Genomic DNA, 18658 nt, shown 5'->3' on the forward strand with positions numbered 1-18658 from the left:
AGCATCTAGAGGCCGTGATGAAATACCATGACGGCTAGAAGGCGCAATGCCAAGAGATCACCAAGGACCGTGACACCTGGAGAAGCCAGTGCTAGGAGGTGGCAAAGGGCATTTTGCTAGTCCTTAACCTCATCGATCCGGCACTAGCAGAAGATGTGCCAAGGATGCCGTAGCTAGGATTGATCGAGAGATGCCAAAGGGCATGGGGATGGTTCTAGGAGTTCATGAAGGAGGTAGGAGAGTACGCAAGCGCACATGTGCTAAGCATGGTACATGCTCACTACCCCTTGATCGATCTCAAGCGCCTGGAGGCTGGATACCTGAAGGAGGTAGATCCAAACAAGGCTGAGGAGCTATGGATGACCCAGCTAGACTTGTCGACAAAAATAATTGGTGATATTAACCTGTGTGGAGGTGTGACACCACCCGTACAAGGAACGCCATCAACAAGTCAGCTGGGAGCGCTGTCATTTTCAAGCCAACCAGCGAAGCCTGCGGTCTCGACTAGTCAGGCATTGGCAGGGCCATCTTCTTTAGCTCGATCAGTGCCAGAGTCCCCGAGACCCTTGCATGATGTCAGGCCCAATGAGCAGCAGGTGCCGCATGCCCTGACCAGCCAATAGTATAGGCTATAGCTATAGAAGAAGATGTAGTTGTGTTATTGTAAACTTGGACCTTTTCAGGCAAGCTTGTAATAACGTAACTATATATCAACATAAGCTTGTTTGTTTTGTAGAAAACTGTTTAAGCTCGAATATTGTGTTGATGTAACTAAGTTAGAACGTGTTGGCGTTCTGTTTAGTTGTACCAGTTTCATCGACACATCATCCTGATTGGTTTGTATGGCCCTAGTTTGTCTTGTGGTCGGAGTGTAAGGTGCACCTTTTTTAATGGTGTTGACTTCATTGTCATCTTCCCGAGCACGCTTGCAACTGTAATCATCACGGCGATTATGCCGTTGATTATGCTGGTCGTGGTGGTTGTGGGAATCGTTGCGCTGGTTGCGGTGATCAAAATTATCGTTTCAACCATGGTTGCCGTGGTAGTCGTCGCGGTGTGGGGGTGGTCAGAGCGTGGAACCCTTGCTGCTTCTTCAATGATTATCTTTTTAGCATTGTCGGCATCCGCATATTTTTTAACAGTGGCTAGGAGCACTGTGACCGATTTAGGTCTTTTGTAGAGGAGCTTGTCCCTTAGGGCAACGTGGAAGCGGAGACCAGTGATGAAAGCTTCGATTGCCTCATTGTCAAAGATTGACAGGACCTTGATGCGCATCTCTAAGAAGCATCGGATGTACTCGCATAGTGGCTCATCTTTGTGATCTCGAATCTGCTACAGATCATATTTGTTGTCGAGTTGTTTGCATGTAGCGATGAAGTTGTCGATGAATGCTTGCTTGAGCTCTTGCCAAGAATAAAAGTAGTTCACCGGCAAGCTAACCAGCCATTGGTGGCCTGCATGGCCAATGGCGACTAGGAAGTAATTAGACATGATGTGCTCGTCAGCCATGGCTGATCTACACGCAGTTTCATAGAGCATGACCCATAACTTGGGACTTTCCTTGCCGTCGTACTTCTAGAGTTTTTTTAGCTTGAAGTTTTTGGGCCATATGACTTGGCGAAGGTGAGGGGTAAACTGCTTCAAACCCGAAGGGCCATGGGTGGTATCATATTCCATATGGCGATAGCTTTCGTGGGATGCACGATCGTTGGCTCTTTGGTTAATGCGATCGCGCAGATCACGTTCTCTGAGATAATGGCAGAGATTGTTATTGCCATCATGGCAATCCTGATTGCCCCCCTGGTTGACCCCGCAACTACGGTTATCACGGTGATTGTCATGGTTGTCTTGGCGGTTGTTGTCCCGGTAGTCACGGTGGTTGTCGTCCCAGTAGTCATGGCGGTTGTCATCCCGGTAGTCACAGCGGTTGTCGTCCCGAGCACCATCATGACCACTGTTTCCGCCTTGACGGTTGTCTGATGGGTCATTGTTGCACGAGCAATGTTGGTTGGGTGGCTGTGAGTGACTTGAGTACTGGCGGCTATGGCTTGATTCGACTGAGACGGACGGAGCCTAGGCTTGGTTTGCAATCTCTATGGTCTGGGCCATAGCAGCCGTCAGGTAAGCTTGTATATCATCATGAACTGCCTGGATTTCTAGGGTATTGGGTAGTCATTGCATTGTTGCCATAGCAATAGCTATGTTGGCGCTTGGAGTCCTGAAGACCTGCTTGTCCCCTACCCTATCAAAGGCATTGTTAAGATCACATGGTTGGACCCTTATGTGTCGTGCCTCCTCTTCTGCCTCGGCTTTGGCTTGTCGGCGATTAAACCAGTCAATATTACGTGCTTCGCGTGCTAGCCTTTCTTGTTCTATTTCACCAACTACCAGTGGCTCGTCATTACTGACGACATTGATCAAGTCTCCTCGCCTTGGTGGGAAAGATGGGAATCGTGGGAAACCCAGGGACTAGTCTAGGATATCCAAATCATATTCAACTTCTTCATTGTCATGATGTTGGAGCTTAGTGTGGACGGAGCCAATAGATGCAATGCTGGACGGGGAGCTTGAACCGCCCTCTTGAACTATGTGGACCGACCCTTCTAGATACTCCTCTATCCGAACCATGTTGATGAAGTTGTGTGGCTTTGGCCGAGGTCGATGTATAGAACATAGATCCGAGCAGCATTGTATATTGTGAGCATAGTTGGAAGTAGTGTTTCACAGGCCATACTCGGAGAGCCAAAGACCCATTGCGGGGGCTGGTCGGTGATGAACAGAGTGCCCATCAGGAGTAGACGTGACCACAAGATCCATACCGAGTCATGTAGGACGACTAGCCCGAGCTGGTCGGGTAGATCTATTGTGGGTAGTGGTTACCTACTCGTTAGGTTGATTTTGAATTGAATCTACCAGAGCTAGGGTTTCAGCAAGCTTGGTGTCGACCCGATCGATGGAGTCGAGCAGGTCGGTGTTGTCGATCTACCTCCCTTTGTAGCGAGGAAGCGGACGACGGGTTGTCGGCGTGGCTATAGACGATGCTGGTGTGGCCAGAGCTAGATCCAACATGGTTGGAGCCATAGTTGATGCTGCTAAAGCAGTGGTCAATGCAGATTGGATCCGCGCTTCCTCCGTGGTCATGGTGATGAAGTTGTCAGAGCCAGTGGTCTAGGTGATCTGGTCAATGGTGAACGTGAGGCCGTTCGACGTAGCCATGGAACTGGGGATGATGACCATCTTGTTCATCTAGAGAGTAGTATGCACACCCCCTACCTGGCGCGCCACTATCGATGAAATATGGTCGGCGGTCTACGTAGGGGTATGCCCAAGGTAGTAGATTATCGGCAGACAAATGCGCAAGCTACAAACAAGATGGTGATGCAAGACAGACATGAGGTTTTATCCAAGTTTGGCTGCCATAAAGGCGTAATACCTACATCATGCGTTTGATTGTATTGCTATATATCAATGAGAGATGTTTTGAGGTCCCCTGCTCGCCTTATGTAGTCTGGGGAGCAGGGTTACAGATCTGGAAACTAATCCTAACCAGTTATAATTGCCATAGGTGGCCGGATAAGGATTCCTATTCTAACTGACCAGGATCTTGCTTGATCTCCAAGTCTGCCTTAATTCCTTGCGTGGGACTCCGAGCAGATTGGTCAGGCCGTACGTCGTCTTCTAGTGGGCTAGACCCCCTGGTCTGAGCCAGCCCAAGCCTAGCCATAAAGGTATAGGGATTAATACCCCCACAGTGAGGGTCCTATTTATAGTGGAAGGTGGAGTAGGGGCTACTCTAGCGCCACGCCATCGATCCATGTGCTCTCCATTCTCCTCCATTGGATCAAACCATCATATAATCAAGGGTAGAGAGCATTTGAGCATGTGCTTCTTTGCATGGAGGCATGCAATGGTGGTGTGGAGAGAGTGGGGGGCTAGGCGGCATAGGGGTGGCACCGGCTGGCTCCCCTATGATAGGTGGGACCTCCCTCCTTCTAGAAGCATGGCCCACATGTCATGAGTGGGTGTGGGTGCTTGGAGATGTTTGTCACATTAGTTGTGCTGCCATGACATGTTAGCGATCCGTGTGATGCTCCTTTCGGGCCTTTGATGTTGAACCAACTTGAGATCAACGGTGGAGAAGCCTTGGAGGACCTCTCCCATAGATTAGTGATGTGGCAAGGGCAGGTGGGGCATCGGACAATGCCCTTGTGGGGCCGAGCAGCACCACCAAGTGGCCCATGGTGGTCCACCTTGCTCCAATTGTTTCTAGATGCTTGATTTTTGATGTTTTGTATAATTTTCCTACATGAGCGAAGATCTCCAAGTACAAGTGGAAATAGGTGAATTATAAACATAAATCACTACCTATGTTGTTTACTCCCATTTTTTGTGCAATGTTGAGGGTCAAAATAGGCATTTAGTGACCGTCAACAGTCTTCTCGTTCATGAGATGGATGTTAAGATAACTTTCTTGAATGGAGAGCTTGAGAACGAGATCTATATGGATCAGACAGATGGATTTGTAGCAAATGGTCAAGAGGGAAAAGTGTGTAAATTATTGAAATGTTTGTATGGCCTAAAGCAAGCACCTAAGAAGTGGCATGAGAAGTTTGACAGAACTTTAACATCAGCCGACTTTGTTGTGAATGAACTTGATAAATGTGTTTATTATCGGTATGGTGGGAGAGAAGGTGTGATCTTGTGCTTATATGTGGATGACATACTAATCTTTGGAAATAATACCAATTTGATTAAGGAAGTGAAAGATTTTTTCTACTAACTTTGAAATGAAAGACTTGGGAGAGGCTGATGTTATTCTTAACATAAAGGTACTAAGAGAAGTAAATGGTGGGGTAACGCTTTTGCAATCTCATTATGTGGAAAAGGTGTTGAGTCGCTTTGGATACAGTAACTGCGCACCTGTTTCAACTCCTACCCAAGTGTGCTATTAAGGAAAAATCACAGAATAGCATGAGATCAATTAAGATATTCTCAAATAATTGGATCACTTATGTATTTAGCTAGTGCAACGAGGCCTAATATCTTATTTGCTGTGTGTAAACTTAGCTAGTTTGTTTCAAATCCAGGAGATAATCATTGGCGTGCTCTTGAGAGGGTATTGCGCTATCTAAAAGGGACTGTGAGCTATGGCATTCACTATACCAGGTATCCGAGGGTACTAGAGGGTTATTGTGATGTAAATTGGATATCTGATGCTGATGAGATTTATGCCACAAGTGGATATGTGTTCTTACTTGGAGGTGCTACTATTTCTTGGAAGTCTTGCAAGCAGACCGTCTTAATGAGGTCAATAATGGAAGCAAAACTCATAGCATTAGATACTGCCACTGTTGAGGCCGAGTGCTTCATGAACTCCTTATGGATTTATCGGTGGTTGAAAAACCAATACCGACTATTTCCATGAACTGTGATAATCAAAGTAAACAGTTCTAGGGATAACATGAAGTCTACAAGGCATGTGAAGAGGCAGTTAAAATCCATCAGAAAATTGAGAAACTCTGGAGTAATAGCGTTGGACAATTGAAAGCCCTAGTTTGGTTTTGGATAATTGATGAAACCTATGCACTAACCTTTGTCATGAGTTGTGAAATGAGCTAGGTTGGTGCAATCCAAGTGAGGAGCATGGTGGCACTCAAGTGACGGTGATGATCACATGAAATGATGAAGATAGCCACTTGTCATGATGATCAAGTGCTCAACATGGAAAAGAAGAAAGAGAAAAACAAAACCCTATGGAGATCAAGGCAAAGGTATAAATAGGGGTTTTGTTTCAGTGATCAAGACACTATAGAGAGTGTGATCACATTTAGGGTAGATGGCCATACTATTAAGAGGGGTTCTCTACTAGACAATTCGGTCATCTGGTGCCACTAGATGTTGGACTTCATGCATTGCATTTAGGCCTAGTGCACTTTGGAGAGCAAGCAAAACATATTTATCTAAAATGTTTTGAGAAATGATAACTTGGCTCTAACATGTTTTGAGAAAACACTTTGAGGGTTAGCATCGCTTGTGGGGAGTTGCTCGGGTTGTTGTGGATCGAATCGTTAAAAAGTTTGCAACTTGGAGAGCAAGTGGAGGTGCTTGGGTGGCACCACCACCCCTGTTTGGAGAAGGGTAGTAGTGGGGTGGTCACCGAACATGGTTGTATTCACTGCCATGGGCTGTCCAATGGCACCGCCACTTTTCACCCAAGGCTGGGATTCTAGACTTGGATGTAGGGGGTCACCACCATGGTCACCGCCATGGTGATGGTGGTGCACTGCCCCATTTTACCCGAGGGCCGTGAAGCTGGAGTTAGGGTCGAGGGGGCACATCCCTAGTCACCACCACTGGCATGGCGGTGCACCGCCCTAATTTTTCTAGAGACTACGTTTTAGGGGCATGGCTGGGTGGTCACCGCCACCCCTATGGTGGTGCCACCACCACCCTATCTAATGCCCCAACAGCTAGTTTGTAGCCATTGGAATTTGATCGTTGGAGGGCACCACCACTCTGTCTGGTGCTAGGCATCGCCTTGTCTGGTGCCCTCACAGAAACAGCTCCAAGGGGTACAATGGCTCTATTTGCTTGTGTGGCTATAAATAGAGTGTGCGGCCTGCCTTGGCCCCCTCTCTTGGCACCTCATACACTTGTGCACACCCTTTGGGAGCTGAGCAAACACAATCCACTCACTTGCACACTTGATTTCATCATTTGAGTGAGATTGGTGAGCCTCTAGTGCATTGCATTGAGTTGCATCATCTTGTGGCACTAGTTGGGTGATTTGGGCTGATTGTGAGCTTGTTACTCTTGGTGTTTGCTAACACCTAGATGGCTCAGTGTTTGGAGGATCATTGAGTAGAGTTGGTGATTGTCTCCGACGTCGATCGGTTGCTTGTGCGGGTTCTTGACCTTCTCCCGACAAAGAGCCAAAAGGTACTCTATTGGATTACACATGTCATTGAGCTACCTCACTTGTGGGTAGGTTCTTGCGGTGTCCATTTGTTGGACAAGGTTTGTGCAACACCTCTTAGCCATCGAACCACCAAGTGTTAGTCGACACAATGGGGACTAGCGTGTCGGCAAGCATGTGAACCTCGGGAGAAAAATCTTGCTTCTTGTGTGATTGGATTTCTCCTGGTGATTAGATTGACTTCATATTGTGATTGGTTCATTCCTTGACATGGCGGTATAATTACCTTACTCTATTACATTCTTGCAAACTAGTTGCCAAGCTCTTTAGTGTAGCTAGTCTTTGAGAGCTTATTAGTTTGGTTAGTGTGGCTCTTTAGTTAGTCTTTGAGAGCACACTAGCTTAGTGAGTAGTGACCTAGCTCTTGTGTGTGTGCCTAGTGATCATAGCTACTAGAATTGTTGGAATAGGTGGCTTGCAACCCTTGTAGAGCTAGAGCAAAATTGCTTTACACCATTTATTATACTAATCAATTGCTCTAGTGCCTTGTAGAGTTTAAATAGGCTATTCACCCCACTCTAGCCATATTAGGACCTTTCAAGTGGTATCAGAGCCATAGTCACCATTTGATTGAAGGCTTAACAAACTCGGTGTCAAAAGATGGTTCAAATTGTGTTCAACCATGTGGGGGGCAAACCACCATTCTTTGATGGTACATGCTATGACTATTAGAAGACAAAGATGAAGATGTATTTTGGTTCAATCAATGACCATGTATGGGATGTGACCGAGAGTGACTTTGTGATTCTTGATCTGGACAATCTCACCAACAACGACAAGGCCAACAAGTAATGTAATACAATGGCTCTCAACACCATCTACAATGCCATTGATTCCAAGGTATTTGAGCAAATCAAGGATTATGAGAGAGCTAGTGAGGTGTGGAAGAGATTAGAAGAAACATATGAGGGCACACCGGTAGTGAAGTGTGCCAAGCTATACATCCTGAAGGATAAGTTGACAAGCTTCAAGATGAAAGATGATGAGAGCATTCCAGAGATGTTCCATAGGCTCTAAGTGATTGTAAATGACTTGAAGGCATTGGGAGAGAAGATCAATGATGATGATGTCTCATCAGTTCTTGATGTGCTTACCTCCAAGATTTGAGACATTGAGATTGATCATCATTAGAGGAGGATCAAAGCAATTCACTCCTAACCAAGTACTAGGTGATGTCATGACACAAGAGACATACCGTGTGGAAAGGGAGGGGTTGACAAGGATGAGAAGAAGGAAGATGAAGACAGGAAGAAGAAGAGTGTAGCATTTAAGGCTAGCTCATCATCCAAGAACAAGGGCAAGTCCAAGAAATAAGAATCAAGTGATGATGAAGATGTTAGTGACATTGATGATGAAGCCATGGCTCTCTTTGTGCACAAGATGGGAAAATTCATGAAGAAGGGCTATGGTGCAAGAAAGAGAAGAGACAACTTCAAGAGCAAGGATTATGTGTGGAGATGCTACAAGTGCAAGAGCAAGGATCACGTTGTAGCAGATTGTCCCAACAATAGTGACAATAATGAGGATGAGAAGAAGGAAAAGAAGGAGAGGAAGGAAAAGAAAGAGGAGGAGAAGAAGATGACCTTCCAAAAGAAGAAGAAATGTGGAGCTATGTGGTGACATGGGATATTGATGGCTCTTTGGATAGTGATGATTCTAGTGATGATGACAAGAAGTCACTCAAGAAGGTACTACCAAGCATCACCATCAACAACAAGCCTTCCATCTTCGACACTCCATCAACATGCCTCATGGCAAAGCCTACCAAGGTAAAATGCGATGTGAATGATGATGATGATTGTGAAAGTGATGATTGTAGGAGTGATGATGATGAGGTGTACACCAAGGAGGAGCTCTTAGATATGTGTGAGCAAGTACACACTTGCTTTGAGATGAAGAGAAAGGAGTGCAAAGAATTATGCAAGAAGATCAAATCGCTTGAGCAATCCTTTGATGAGCTAAATGTCACTCATGAGTGGCTAGTCAAAGCCCACGAGAAGCTTGGCAAAGCTCACTCTAAGTTTGAAAAGGTGAAAGCATCTAGGCCCCTAGTAGGGTTTCGGTGATTAATGACAATACAAGATTACTATGACTAACGTGTGTTTTGTAGATGCAATTAAGTTAGGTCATGGTAATAGAGATCGTTTGCGCAATCAAAGTTGTCATGCCCCTACGATGGAAATTGTTTTGGTTTTCAAAGGATGGATGACAAGGTTAAGGATGACTAGTTCTAAGTGTCGATTGGAGTTGAAGTGACACTTAGAGTAGTTTAGGACTTTGTTTTTCCTTTGGCTGTACTATTAAGGGGGGTATGGATGGGTAGCTTGACCTAGTTGAGTCTAGTGAGTTAGGTGTGGTGCACACTTGGTAAAACTAGCTCTAGGTAGCTCCTATGAATGCCTAAGATCCTTTGGAGCAAACTTCATTCACATATGATCGAGAGTTGGAAGTGAATGGAGGGTCAAATGCTGATCGGACGCTGGCCCCGGTGCGACCGGACGCTAGCCACATAGTCCGGTCAGTTCATTTGATCAGCAGTCTACGTTCGGTGCGACTGGACGCTGAAGAGGTCAAGTGACTGGATGCTGAAAGGCAGCATCCGGTTGACTCTAGTAAGGTTCCAGAGAAGGGAATCTACGATCAGACATGTCCGGTCAGTACTGACCGGACCCTGAGGGTTCAGCTTCTGGTCAAGTCCAGTAAGGGTTTTATGCGACCGGACGTGTCTGATCAGTGCTGACCGGACCCTGCCAGCGTCTAGTCAACTCATTGTTAATGGTTCGCGGGTTGAACTGACCGGAGCATTCGGTCAACACGATCGAAGCATCCGGTCACCCCGCAGAAGCTCATAACGGTTCGTTTTTTAGGCTGCCTTATAAATAGAAGCTCCACTCATGTGTGGAGTCACTTTTGCTCATTCCAACAGCTAAGAAATATGTTTGTGAGTGCCAAGAAGAGCAAGGTCCTAGTGAGGTGATTGAGATTTGAGAATCCAAGAGAGTAGCCTCATTAGTGAATCAAGAGTAGCCAAGTGTGCATCCATTTTCTCATTAGGCTTCACATGGTCAAGTGAGAGTTCATACTTGTTACTCTTGGTGATCGCCATCACCTAGATGGCTTGGTGGTGATTGGGAGCTTGGTGATCACCCGGCGGAGCTTGTGGGTGACCCAGCTCAAGTTGTGAGCGGCTTTGGGTGATTCACCGCGATGGAGTGTCAAAGAATCAACCCATAGAGAGCACTTGATCCTTGCGCAGATCAAGGGGGAGCTACACCCTTGTGTGGGTGCTCCAACGAGGACTAGTGGGGAGTGGTGACTCTCTGATACCTTGGCAAAACATCGCCGCGTTCCTCTCTATCCTTACTTTGAGCATTTACTTTGAGTATTTACTTTGTGCAATTCAATACTTGTCTTAATATTCATAGAATTGCCATGCTAGAGTAAGTTTGGAACATATGTTGCCAGTCCTTTGTGCATTAGTTTGATAGAAACACTTTTCTAGGCACAAGGGGTTAATTGGGCTATCCGTAGGATTTGATTATTGAAAGAAAATTTAGAATTAGCCCAATTCACCCCCCCTCTTGGGCATCTTGATCCTTTCAAAAGGCTCACTCCTCTCTCCTTGAGCAAGTCAAGGAGAAAGCCAAGAAGGAGTAAGTAATTGTGTCATGTGATGTGGGATTAATGTGTGATATTCTTGATGAATCATTTTATAAGCCCATTGTTGTTGCTCCTACTAACCCTTCTTGTAGCACTGCTACTTCCACTTCACCTTTGAGTGATGGTTTCACTTGTGATGCCTCACTAATTTTGGAAAATGAGACCCTCAAGAAGGAGGTAAATGAGCTCACTTGTGCCTTAGGCAATGCCTATGGTGGAGATGCCCGCTTGCTAAAGTGCTTGGGTAGCCAAAGGTTTTCTCTCAACAAAGAGGGATTAGGCTATACCCCCAAGAAAGGCAAGGCAGCCTTTGTCACTCCCAAAGTGAGCTTTGTGAAGGGCAATGGTTGGTTTTGCAATAGATGCAAGCAAATTGGGCATATAGAACAATATTGCAAGACTAACAAGAACAAGCAACCTAATGTATCCTCAATTAGATTTGATTCTTGTTACATGCTTGTTAATGGTGCCAATGGTGTGAAGGCTAAGTTCATTGGTGCACCTCATGAGAGATCAAAGAAGAAAGCTATTTGGGTGTCTAAGACCTTAGTAACTAACCTTCAAGGACCCAAGCAAGTTTGGGTACCTAAAAAGAATTGAACTTCTTTTATAGGTCAATTATAAAGCCAGAGGAAGGCATTAGGTGCTTGATAATGGGTGCACACAACACATGATCAGTGATTCAAGAATGATCAATTCAATCAACACAAATGAAAGCAATGGGGTTGATAGTATCACATTTGGTGACAATGGCAAAGGCAATGTCAAAGGTCTTGGTAAGATTGCAATATCCAATGACTTGAGCATTTCTAATGTGCTACTAGTAGAGAGCTTGAACTTCAACCTATTGTCGGTAGCTCAATTGTGTGATCTTAGTTTCAAGTGCATATTTTGTGTGGATGATGTAGAGATCATAAGTGTAGATGGCCCTAACTTGATATTCAAAGGATTTAGATATGAGAATCTATACTTGGTTGATTTCAATGCTAGTGAAGCTCAATTGTCAACATGTTTGCTCACTAACTCTAGCATGGGTTGGTTATGGCATAGAAGGCTTGGTCATGTTGGAATGAAACAATTGAACAAGTTGATTAAGCATGATCTAGTTAGAGGCTTGAAAGATGTCACATTTGAGAAGGATAAGCTTTGTAGTGCATGTCAAGCCAGAAAGCAAATTGGTAACACATATTCTAAGAAAAGCAAGATGAGCACATCAAAAGCATTTGAGTTGTTACACATGGACTTGTTTGGACCAACCACTTATACTAGGATTGGTGGAAACAAATATGGATTTATGATTGTGGATGATTTCACTAGATATACATGGGCATTCTTTCTTGTTGATAAGAGTGATGTGTTTGCAACCTTCAAGACATTCATCAAGAGAATTCACAATGAGTTTGAACAACCATCAAAAAGTGAGAAGTGACAATGGAAGTGAATTAAAGAATACAAAAGTTGATGATTTGTGTGATGAGTTTGGAATTAGACATCAATTCTCGGCCAAGTACACTCCACAATCAAATGGTCTAATTGAGAGAAAGAATAGAACCTTGATTGACATGGCAAGATCAATGTTGAGTGAGTACAATGTGAGTCATTCATTTTGGGCTGAAGCAATCAACACGGGTTGCTACTATAGCAACCGACTTTATTGTCACCCCATGATAGAGAAGACACCATATGAGCTCTTGAATGGAAGAAAGCCCAACATTGCATACTTTCAGATTTTTTGTTGCAAATGCTACATATTCAAGAAAGGCACTAGATTGAATAAGTTTGAGAAGAAATGTGATGAAGGATTCTTGCTTGGTTACTCAACTACTAGCAAGGCATATAGAGTTTGGAATTTGGCAGGTGGTACTCTTGAAGAGGTTTATGATGTGGAATTTAATGAAACCAATGGTTCCCAAGAGGAAGATGAGAATCTACATGATGTGAGAGGCACTCAATTGGTAAATGCAATGAAGAACATGGACATTGGTGATATAAGGCCTAGAGAGGTGATTGATGTTGAAGATGATAAGAATCAAGTGCTCTCTAACTCAAATGTGCAAGCTAGTGGTTCTCTTGATCAAGGCCAAGCTAGTGCAAGTAATGACAAAGTGCAAGATAAACAACAAATTGCTAGTTCATCATCTCAACTAAATTATCAATCAAGTGCAAGCAATCAAATTCAAATGCTCTAATCAACCAATGTTGCAAGAGATCATCTATTGGATTCTATAATTGATGATATCTTAAGAGGTGTGTAAACAAGATCAAGATTGGCATCATTTTATGAACATTTCTCATTTGTGTCATCCATTGAACCTAAGAAAATAGATGAAGCTTTGTTGGATATTGTTTGGGTGAATGATATGCATGAAGAGCTAAACCACTTCACAAGAAATCAAGTATGGGAGTTAGTTGAGAGGCCTAAGGATCATAATGTGATTGGAACAAAGTGGGTCTTTCACAACAAGCAAGATCAAGATGGGATAGTTGTAAGGAATAAAGCAAGATTAGTGGCTCAAGGTTACACTCAAGTTGAAGGTCTTGACTTTGGAGAAACATATGCCCTGGTTGCAAGATTGGAAGCAATTAGGATGTTGTTAGCCTATGCTTGTGCCCACAACATCAAGCTATACCAAATGGATGTAAATAGTGCATTTCTCAATGCGTACATCAATGAGCTACTCTATGTTGAGCAACCGCCAAATTTTGAAGATGAGAAGAAACCCAACCATATGTATAAGTTAAGAAGGCTTTGTATGGATTGAAGCAAGCACCTAGAGCATGGTATGAGAGATTGAGGGATTTCCTACTCTCTAAGGGATTTAAGATGGGCAAGGTTTACACCACTCTCTTCACCAAGAAGATTGGCAAGGACTTGTTTGTGTTGCAAATCTATGTTGATGACATCATATTTGGATCAACAAATCAAGATTTCTATGAGGAGTTTGGAAAGATAATGGCAAGTGAGTTTGAGATGTCTATGATTGGAGAACTTAGTTACTTCCTTGGTCTTCAAATCAAGCAAATGAAGAATGGCACATTTGTGAGTCAAGGCAAGTACATCAAAGACATGCTCAAGAAGTTTGGCATGGATGAGAGCAAAGCTATTAGTACACCAATGGGGGACAAATGGAAACTTGCATAGTGATGCTAGTGGCAATATGGTGGATCAAAAGATGTATCGGTGTATGATTGGAAGCCTACTCTATGTGACCGCATCAAGGCCGGATATGATGTTTAGTATATGCATGTGTGCTAGATTTCAAGCATCACCAAGAGAAAGTCATTTGAAGGCCACCAAGAGAATATTGAGGTACTTGAAGCATACACAAAATGTGGATTGTGGTATCCTAAAGGAGCAAGATTTGAGTTGATTGGATATTTGGACTCCGATTATGTGGGATGCAAAGTTGAGAGAAAGAGCACATCAGGCACATGTCAATTATTGGGAAGATCACTTGTGTCTTGGTCATCAAAGAAGCAAAATAGTGTAGCACTTTCAACCACTAAAGCAGAATACATTTCACCTATTAGTTGTTGTGCTCAATTACTTTGGATGAAGGCTACTTTGAGTAACTTTGGAATCAAATTCAAACAAGTTCCATTGCTATGTGACAATGAGAGTGTCGTGAAGCTCACCAGCATCCCGATTCAACATTCAAGAACAAAGCATATAGATGTCCACCATCATTTCATAAGATATCACCAACAAAAAGGGGACATTTGCATTGAGAGTGTGGGCATTGAAGATCAACTTGCCGATATATTCACCAAGCCACTTGATGAGAAGAGGTTTTGAAAGCTAAGGAATGAATTGAACATACTTGACTTCTCAAATATGTGTTGATGCACCACCATTATATGACATGCCTAAAGTAAAGTTGATTGACATGTCATTCATCCTTTGCTAAGGACTTGTTTAGTGCATCTAGTCACTTCTATCATGTTTAAGACTCATTAATGAAAATCAAATGAATTTGATGCTTGTATGGTATTACTATTGCTTGTATGCTTGAAATGATCTAGTGGTAGCATATCACATGTTTGTGGGCTTGTAAACCTAGTGTTTGATCTAGAAAATGAGCTATAAGTGTTTAACTCAACATGGTCAAGATAACCCTTAAAATGAGGTGTGAAAAAGCTTGCCCTTGGATCAAACCAAATTGGGAAAATGATCCTCACTTCACATGGTTTCACCCCAACCTATCTAAAATTTGAGCTCACCTTTTGTGCTAATTGTTGACAAAGGGGAGAGAAATTCACAAAGATAGTAAGATAGGGGAAGAAAACAAATGAAATGACATTGTAAGGGGATCAATTAAAATTTGAAGCTCACAAATAGGGGGAGAAAGCTCATAAACTTGTATGTTGCATTTGAATGTGCATTACATATGTTTGCTTGCATGGCACAAGTTTTCAAATTCAATATCCATGCTTGTGTGGTGTATGCTAGATTATAGAAAATGGTTGATGAAATGAAAATTAGCATGCATAGGATGATAGTTAGATGTGCCTTGCATGTTCTACAAGTGGTACTAGAACCTTGTTTATAATATTGATCTCATAAGATATCTAGTGTTTGTGTTTTGCAAGTGCTATCTAACTAACCATGGTGCTAAGGATGGTGTTCAAATGGCAACTCTTATTGGTATCATGCTTCAAAGGTCCATTCTTTACACCTTAGCATCATATGGTAGACATTACTCTCCCACACTTCAAAATCCATGCATATGTGCAAGCTTTCAAATCCAAACTCTTAGCAAATACGTAGGGGGAGCTAATGCTACCAGAATTGGGTTTATGAAACTTGTCCATAGTAATATGCTTGGGCAAGCAACATGAATCCAAAGAAAATTTAATTAAATATCTTTGTAAATGGGTTGTCATCAATTGCCAAAAAGGGGGAGATTGAAAGCCCTAGTTTGGTTTTAGATAATTGATGAAACCTATGTACTAACCTTTGTCATGAGTTGTGAAATGAGCTAGGTTGGTGCAATCCAAGTGAGGAGCATGGTGGCACTCAAGTGATGGTGATGATCACATGAAATGATGAAGATAGCCACATGTGATGATGATCACGTGCTCAACTTGGAAAAGAAGAAAGAGAAAAACAAAACCCTATGGAGATCAAGGCAAAGGTATAAATAGGGGTTTTGTTTTGGTGATCAAGACACTATAGAGTGTGTGATCGCATTTAGGGTAGATGGTCGTACTATTAAGAGGGGTTCTCTACTAGACAATTCGGTCATCTAGTGCCACTAGGTGTTGGACTTCATGCATTGCATTTAGGCCAAGTGCAGTTTAGAGAGCAAGCAAAAAATATTTATCGAAAATGTTTTGAGAAATGCTAACTTGGTTCTAACATGTTTTGAGAAAACACTTTAAGAGTTAGCATTGCTTGTGGGGAGTTTCTCAGGTTTTCATGGATCGAATCACAAAAAAGTTTGCAACTTGGGGAGCAAGTGGAGGTGCCTGGGTGGCACTGCCACCCCTTGTCTGGTGCACTGCCCTACCTATGGCGGTGCCCAACTAGACTTAACCAAGAAGGGCAGTAGTGGGGTGGTCACTGAACATGGCTATGTGCACCGCCATTGACACGACTGTGGCACTGCCATGGGTTGTCCGGTGGCACCGCCAATTTTCACCCGAGGCTAGGGTTCTGGACTTGGATGCAGGGCATCACCGCTATGGTCACCGCCATGGTGATGGTGGTGCACCAGCCTATTTTACCATAGGGCCATGAAGCTAGATTTTGGGCTAAGAGGACACCGCCTTGGTCACCGCCACTGGCATGGTGGTGCACCGCCCTAATTTTCTAGAGACTGTGTTTTCGTACGACAACCTCATTGTAACACCCTAGGTGTTTGTCACCAATTAAGCAATGGGTTTGAGCTCAATCATGACATATTAATGATGATCAGGGGCTCTAGTTCAAGTCTTGCAAGAGGTGACAAGGTGTTAACTTCAACTCACAAAGAATGAGGCCCAACTCAACTAGTTGGAAGACAATGAGCAAAGCTAGTTTGATGGTGATTGCCCTTTTCAAGCATGTGATTGAGTAATGTTAAACATTCTTATTCCATGTGCCTCACATCCTCTGCCATCTATATGGGTCACTGGAAAAGTTTCATGAAGTTTGGAATCAAGAAGTCACATGAAATGATAAGTTATATTCTTTGTTGGATTGCTTTATTAAGTGAATGGAATTATAGGTTGTCAACCCAACCTTGCTACTTTTCCCAAACAACTCTAATTGAACTCTACAACAAAAGTCATGAAGGGTTCGTGTTGAGCAGAAGTCAAGAAAATGCCTCAATAGGTCTAAAACTCTGATTTGAGCTTTACCGTGATGCTAATTTGACCTGTGTTGACCAATTGCTTAGAGTGCTTGCGTGGAGTTTTAACTTAAATAAAAGTTGAAGTTTGATTAGAGTAGAACAAACTTTGTTTTTGGAGCATGAGCTAGATCAGCTTCTAAGAAGGTCAAACTGAGGCTCAAACTTTGAATCTGCAGTTGTTTTTAGTACTCAAAATTTTACTGTCTGGGAACTAAAATTTTAGTTTCAGGTTAGCTTATTTAGAGCTCTGTATCTCCCAAACTAGGATGAACCAGTTCATGAACATTTAATAGAAATTGTACTACTATCATAGATCTATAACTTTTATTACTGATTTTTTTGCTAAAACTAGATGGAATTGTGAGTAGAAGGGGGAGAAAAATGCAGTTTCAGTCAGCCTGTAACTGAACTGCAGAATTCAGTTTTGAGGTACCCTCCTTTGAAGATCCATATCTCCAAATCTAGGCCTAGTTAGCTCTTAATGCTTAAAGCAATCTTGTTCACCTCACAAAGAACTACAACTTTGCCTCTTGTGCCGTGATCACAGGACATCTAGATCGGAGGATAAGGAAGGTTGAAGATGGAGTTTCCATTGTATGTTTGAGGTGGTATTGTCAGCTTAGCTGATTTCAAACTGAAGCTCCACCAACCGAGCGCAGGACGCCACTGTTGCGTGGCCCTCATGCTTGTTCGAATGACCGCCACCTCACCCACGCTCATGATGTGAAAATGCCAAGCTGCCCTGATGCCCCTCACTTGCCTCACCACTCCCTCTATGCTCTCCCTCGACTCTGCTAGAGTGCGCACAACCATGGCCGGGTGGAGCTCCTTGCCACCACCGCTGTTCCTTACCCCTATGCTCCCCCGCTCCTAGCCAGCACCACCACCACCTCCTTGTGGTTTGTGGCAGAACCTCCTAAATTATAGAACCCACATGCACTTGTCACTGTCCAACGACCTTTGACAACTATGCATATGTTCCTGGTAACTTAAGAAGTCTGTCGGGTGTCCTCGGGGAACCCCGAATCATCCACGATTTCCTAGTAGGATCACATTACAGAGTTATTGTAGTATTACAACATTTATTCAAATATATACATCAGAGTAAAATAGCGAAAGTCTTATGATAACTTAGTATACAAACTAGTTGTTTCAAAACTTACAAACTAAGTTCGATAATTATTACAAACCATAGTAGTAGTGGAGTGGCATAATTAACATAAACATAACACACAAAATAAGCATCCTGCCCAAGGATGACACATTCACTTATCATCATTGATAGGAACAACAGTCATGCAGCAAGGTCCAAAACAGACCTGCTCATGAGGCTCACCTGCAACAAGGGTCAACGAACCCTGAGTACAAAAGTACTCAACAAGACTTAACCAAAATAAAAACTGAGAAGACTTAGGAATACAGGCTCAAGGATTCAAGGTATGGCTTTAGCAATACTCAAAGTTGTTTTGTGTAAAAGCTTCTTTAGCAAAATTTTAGTATTTCAACATTTAAACTTCATCAGAACAATATATGAATCTACCATGATCTGTAATGAGATCATGAACTTCATATCAAACTCTTTCTCAAATCCAACTCAAGTTTTAGTTATTAACTATGATGATGAACAGTGAGTTGAGTCTCCATAACCGAGGAGCAACGATGATTCGAACCGATTAAAAACTCAGCT

Source organism: Miscanthus floridulus, chromosome 8, assembly GCF_019320115.1.
Source record: "Miscanthus floridulus cultivar M001 chromosome 8, ASM1932011v1, whole genome shotgun sequence".
Taxonomy (NCBI): domain Eukaryota; kingdom Viridiplantae; phylum Streptophyta; class Magnoliopsida; order Poales; family Poaceae; genus Miscanthus; species Miscanthus floridulus.